At 44.8% G+C, this 6,225-nt stretch overlaps 1 non-coding gene across 1 annotated transcript; it reads right to left on the bottom strand.

The window, feature by feature from the left end:
* Nucleotides 1–3,342: 3,342 nt before the first annotated feature.
* Nucleotides 3,343–3,505, bottom strand: LOC119802403. The gene has a single exon (XR_005283415.1). It is a non-coding gene; the product is annotated as a U1 spliceosomal RNA (small nuclear RNA).
* Nucleotides 3,506–6,225: the final 2,720 nt, after the last annotated feature.

Raw genomic sequence — 6,225 nt, forward strand, 5'->3', positions numbered from 1 at the left:
AGCTGGGTCCTCTCATACACTAAGAACAAGCCATACCACTGAGGTACCTGAGTTACTTTATTATATTTCAAGTCCCTACAGGTAAATAATTAGTCTATTTTTGTCCTTTGGAAACAACCTAGATGCCCTTCAGTGGAAGAATGGATGAAGAAACTGTGGAATATATACATGCTAGAATACTACTCAGCGGTAAAAAACAATGACATCTTGAATTTTGCAGGCAAATGGATGGAAATAGAAAACACTATTCTGAGTGAGGTAACCCAGACCCAAAAAGATGAATATGGGATGTACTCACTCATAATCGGTTTCTAGCCATAATTAAAGGACATCGAGCCTATAAATTTGGGATCCTTGAGAAGATAATAAGAAGGTGAACTCCCAAAAAAAGATATAGTAATCCTCCTGGATATTAGAAGTAGACACGATCGCCAGGCAAAATTGGGAACTTGAGGGTTGGGCAAGACTGGGCCAAGGGAAGATGGGGAGAGAAAAGTGTGAAGGGGAGAACGGGGGGAGCTCGGAGGAATGGGGTGCTTGGGATATAGGAAGGGTGGATATGGGAGCAGGGAAGCATATATCTTAATTTAAGGAGCTACCTGAGGGTTGTCAAGAGACTTGACCCTAGAGGGGTTCCCAGGTTTCCAGGGAGACGCCCCCAGTTAGTTCCTTGGGCAGCTGAGGAGAGGGAGCCTGAAAAGGCCAGTTCCTATAGCCATACTGATGAATTTCTTGCATATCACCATAGAACCTCCACCTGACGATAGATGAAGAAAATGACAGAGCCCCACATTGGAGCACCGGACTGAGCTCCCAAGGTCCTGATGAGGAGCAGAAGGAGAGAGAACATGAGAAAGAAAGTCAGGACCGTGAGGGAACCTCCAGCTGGCGACAGATGGGGAAGGTGACTGAGCCCCACATTGGAGCACTGGACTGAGCTCCCAAGGTCCTGATGAGGAGCAGAAGGAGCGAGAACATGAGGGAGAAAGTCAGGAACGAGAGGGGTGCGTTCACTCATGGAGACGGTGGGACAGAACTAATGAAAGATCACCAACTCCAGTTGGAATGGGACTGATGGATCATGCGACCAAACCCGTCTCTCTGAATGTGGCCAACAGCGGGGGCTGACTGAGAAGCAAAGGACAATGGCTCTGGGCTCTGATTCCTCTGCATGGACGGGCTCTGTGGGAGCCTTCTCAGCTTGGTCGATCACCTTCCTGGACCTGGGGGGAGTTGGGAGGACCTTGGTCTTAGCATAGAGTGGGGAACCCTGATGGCTCCTTGGCCTTGAGAGGGAGGGAGGGGAGGTATGGGTGGAGGGGAGGGGAGGGAAGGGGGAGAAGGAGGGGAGGGAAGGGGGAGGAGGAGGGGAGGGAGGGGGAAGGAGGAGGGAAGGAGATGGAAATTTTTAAATATAAAAAAAAATAAACCATGAGGAAAAAAAATGAAAACTACAATGCATCCAGGGAGATGGCTCAGGAAATGATGCACTTGAATAGCACAAGCATGAGCACTGGAGTTCAGATCCTAGAAACTATGCCACAGAGACATGGCAGACAACCGTCTGTAAATCTAGTCCTTGGGAATCAGAGAAAGAGAGGTCTAACTGGCTTCCTAGGCTAACCAGGATTGCTGAGTTCTGGGTTCATCTACAGCCTCCAGCTGAGTTCTGGGTTCCTCTACAGATCCGGGCTGAGCTCTGGGTTCATCTATAGACCCTGCCTGATCTCTGGGATCCTCTACAGATTCTGGCTGAGCTCTGGGTTCATCTATAGACCCTAGCTGATCTCTGGGATCCTCTACAGATTCTGGCTGAGCTCTGGGTTCATCAATAGACCCTAGCTGATCTCTGGATTCCTCTACAGATTCTAGCTGAGCTCTGGGTTCCTCTACAGACCCTGGCCAAGGTCTGAGTTCCTCTAGAGACCCTAGTTGAGCTCTGAAGTCCTCTACGGAGCCTGACTGAGCTCTGGATTCCTCTGCAGACACTGGCTGAGCTCTGGGTTCATTTACAGACCCTGTCTCAATAAATAAAGAGGAGAGTGGTGCAGAAAGGCATTTAATGTCAACTTAAGACCTACAAACACACACACACACACACACACACACACACGGATACACACACATGCACACAGTCCCACTTAACACATACATACAAACCATACATATACATACACAAAATGTAAACTACAATTAAACTTTTAAGAATCTAAGTTTGAAATATTGTGTTTTACAGGCTTATTCATTAAACACCAGCTCTCTGCCTATGGGACAAGTGTTTATAAGGCTGCCCGGAGGTGGCTGAAACTAAGAGCATTGGATTTTAGGGTTTATGATCTTTGAACATATATTCCCTGAACGTGGTAGTCAACTGACATATTAAATACCTCCTCTCAAGTGCATAGCCCTTCTTTCTCATAACTCATTTAACCAATTGCCTTTTGCCAGACATTTAGTGGTCTCCAATTCCTCAAGACTGTAAGTAATGCTGTTTCTTCCTTCCTTATGATATATCTTTGTCCATCTGTGTAATTACTTCCAGTTTCTGGAAGCAGAATTGCTATGTCAAAGGGCATGCACATGCAAAATCTGATGCCTTTTCCAAAACCTCTCACTAGTTTATTTCTTTCCATTTTCTGGAAAAATATATAATGTCTATCTTTCTTGGGCTTTGGATGATTAAGTCACCGGTTTGACAGGAACAGACTTGAAATCACAGTGCTTGGACCTCTGTCTCATAGCTAATAGGGTGGTAAAGCCACAAATGGAGATTCTAGGACCTTGATTGCTACCAGGTCCTAGCCTACTACCTTGATCTCTACCAAAACAAACCAGGGGCCAGACATTAAAAGCGAAGACAATATATTTTTCAAAAATATTTTGAAAAAAATTTTCAGAATTTTTGAAAAAATTCTGGAAAAGAGGTGAAGATTCTCCATCTCAAAACAAAAGAAATTATTCATTTTTCCAAGAGAGAATGGTCTCAGGGCTTGAGGGGTGAGAGCGGGAGATAGTTGAACTTGGCAATGATTCCCCTTCACAGCATGTTCGTAGATCTGCAAAACAAAGGCAGGCTCTGTCCCTTTTTGAAAGTCACTTCTGGCCTCACCACCTGTGTCCCTGTTAATACACTAATTTTGCAAGTGAAGACCTATAAAAAAAGGATTAAAGGGGGGAGTGGCACAGTGTCCCTTCTTAATATTTAAAACATTGCATGCAAGAATAAGTACCGATTAGACAAAAAAGGAGGAAGGCAGGAGAGCTGGGGTCTGCCGAGACCCATCAGAGGGTGACCAACTCCTCTTGGAAAAATATGACTGCTTTTTATAAATTCATCTTGTAGCAGGAAGCAGGAACACGGTCCCCCTCTTCCACAAATGATGCAGTTGAATTTCCCGCATTTGGGGGAGTCACAAAGGGTTAGCATATCTGAAATACAATAGATAAGCTTTCCTTGTACAAAAACCACCTCTTGCATGATCATATCTGCCCTGCCAGGCAGTATAAATTCATCTCTTTTCCTTAAGTTCTTTCTAATCTGTTCTCTTACATGATTATTGCCCAAAAGGATGATATCTAAGTCCCATCTCTGGGCCTGGATAGAGAGATGACATTCTGAACTGACAGAAGGTCATACGATTACTATCTAGGCCAGGCTTTCAGGTAAGGAACAAAGACTTGCCATTGTCCTCAGCATTAGAAGCTAATCTAAATGGACCTGTCAATCACCTGAACAGAAAAATGCCCCCTCAGGAAATCTGTCTGTTCTAGTAACTTTAGAAATAGCACAATGCCTACCAAAGCATGCAGGCTGACACACTGATCTTTCCTGCCATTGTCTATATTCACCTGTTGGGAGTGTGTATCTTGGTAATGGTCCAGTATCATCCCTTGAAGGAACTTCATTTGATAGCATAATAAACGCTGTCTTTTTTTCTACAGCACAGTACGCTGTGTGCACAGTCACCTCTGAACTCATTCTAGAGAGACCTCAGGGACCAGGGAACTGAGGGGAGCCCAGGACACACGCACAGGAACTGTGACAGTGTACTGTCAGGGCTGATGTAGATGGCAAAAGGTGGGATCAATCAAAACTCAAACAGAGAGGGTCCTGATGCAGGGGCTTCCTCTAAGGGTGCATCACTGAATCAGTTGCAGCTGCACACAAATACTCATCCTCTGTGTATCCTTTCTCCCAGCAGACCTGAAAATATAGCCCAAAGATATTACAATTAACCAGGGAAAATACTTTGAAGTCATAAACTACAGCAGACTTTCATCTGGTAAAAGAAAACTACACCGACATTAAGATATATTAGCACTTAAGTGAAAAATAATGGCGTGCTCCCTGGTGAAAGCATGAATGCCTCACACATAACCAGCTTTGGATCCTGACTCTTGTGCCTCTGGTCACCTGCAGTTTTGTAAGTGAAAACCTGTGCCAGGTATAGGGGGGAAGTATCACAATTTTCCCTCCTTAGAATTTGAAATATCTCTTACAAATGGCTTGATCGGCATTTGATAATACCCTTTGATGAAGCTCTCCCAGGCACAGACAAACCCTTTTTGATAAGGAGAAAGGCTCAAGAGAGCAGCCTGACACCAGAATGCAGAAAGAAACACGACACATCCGAAGACAGGAGGAGAAGCAGCAGGGGTGGGGGCACAGCCTCCTCCTCGATGAGGCACCTTAGTATCCCAGGAGCTCCTCCCTCAGCGTGGGTACTTACAGATGCTCAGTGCTGAACCTGCTGCTTTCTGAATTCCCTTCCTTCTCCATCTCTTCTTTTTGGATACTAGCAAGTGGCGGAAGCCTCTTGCCTTGATACCCTTGGCATTCCGTCCTGCCCCCTGCTCCCCGCACTCCCTGCAGCTGCTGACACTGCCTTTGCTCGTCTTGCTTTGCTGGCCTGACCCTTGGTTCACAAAGCATCAGTTTTTACTTTATCTGATCCAGCTCCCTCTCTTCCTGGCAGCTGCCAAGCATCTAGCTTCCTGTAGTCATTTTGTGTTCTCTCTCTCTTTCTCTCTCCAACCAATTTGTCCTCAAATTGGTGGCTAAATCTGTTTTTAAATTCCTTGATGTGTAAGACAAAGAAGCTGGAAGAGGGAGCATGTGTTCCAAGCAGCAATTGCTTCTGAGAAGAAGGAGACTGAACCCAGTTGGAGCCTGAGATGAAGGGCTAGCTCAATCTAGGGTTTAAGAAGAAGAACTTTTGTATTAGGGATATATTTCCTATTAAGATTATGCTTGTATTTTTGAAGCAAAAGTGATAATTAATTAAAATTAAATGAGATCCTGGCACATTTTTAAAGTTGTCTCTAATATTCCATTCTCACCTGCCATAGTTGTCCGTCACGATCTTGACAACATCATAAAGGAGCCGACTGCTTTCTCTCTCACTGATCTGCTACAATACACACTGGTTGCTTCAGTCTCTGCTGTCATAAAGGCCCAACAAGCAGATATGTGTGGTACACCCTTCTGATTAAAGAACTGAAGGCCGTGGTGAGACAGAGGCCAGCCTGAGCTATACAAACATTGTCAAAGGTTTTAAAAAAAATAGCAGAAAAATCCAACAAATAAAAAGGGATGCTGTTACAATGTTTTCACCAAAGAATAAAGAAATACAACCCCTCTCACAATGCACACACACAAACACACAATACACTCAGCTAACCCTTCTATGCAGTGATTTTCCCCATACTTATTTCTATACATAAGTACAGTCTATCTTTTAGGCATAACATGATCATCTCATGGTCATTTTGGATTAGAGATAACCCTGGCCCGGTAACCATGGCAATAAACTAAGTAAAACAATACGATGAGTGGTATATGTATATGACAATGGTAATAGAGCTATTGACACTTTATAATAGGAGATAAGATGATGACGAGGTTACAGGACCCTCACCTGAGATTCTAGCAGTTTCTCCCTCCTGCCAGCCAGATCCCTCTTAAGCTTCAATATGGGCAGGCAGTGGTTTACGAGGATGCTGGGATAGATTTCTGGGGGCTAGAGAGTTCGTTAGAACAGCTATTAAGGTCATAAACAGACAGAGAGAGGGCAAAAGTGGCAGAGGCTCTAAGGAGAGTGATTCAGACAACATGATGGGGCGTGTGAAGAGAATCACCGCCCGTGTGGCAGAGGAGGAAGCCTCTTCTTCTGCCCTTTTAGGATGGGGGAGCTTCACAGCAAGAACCTGCAGCCAGACTCTCTG

This window comes from Arvicola amphibius, chromosome 15, assembly GCF_903992535.2.
Source record: "Arvicola amphibius chromosome 15, mArvAmp1.2, whole genome shotgun sequence".
Lineage (NCBI taxonomy): Eukaryota > Metazoa > Chordata > Mammalia > Rodentia > Cricetidae > Arvicola > Arvicola amphibius.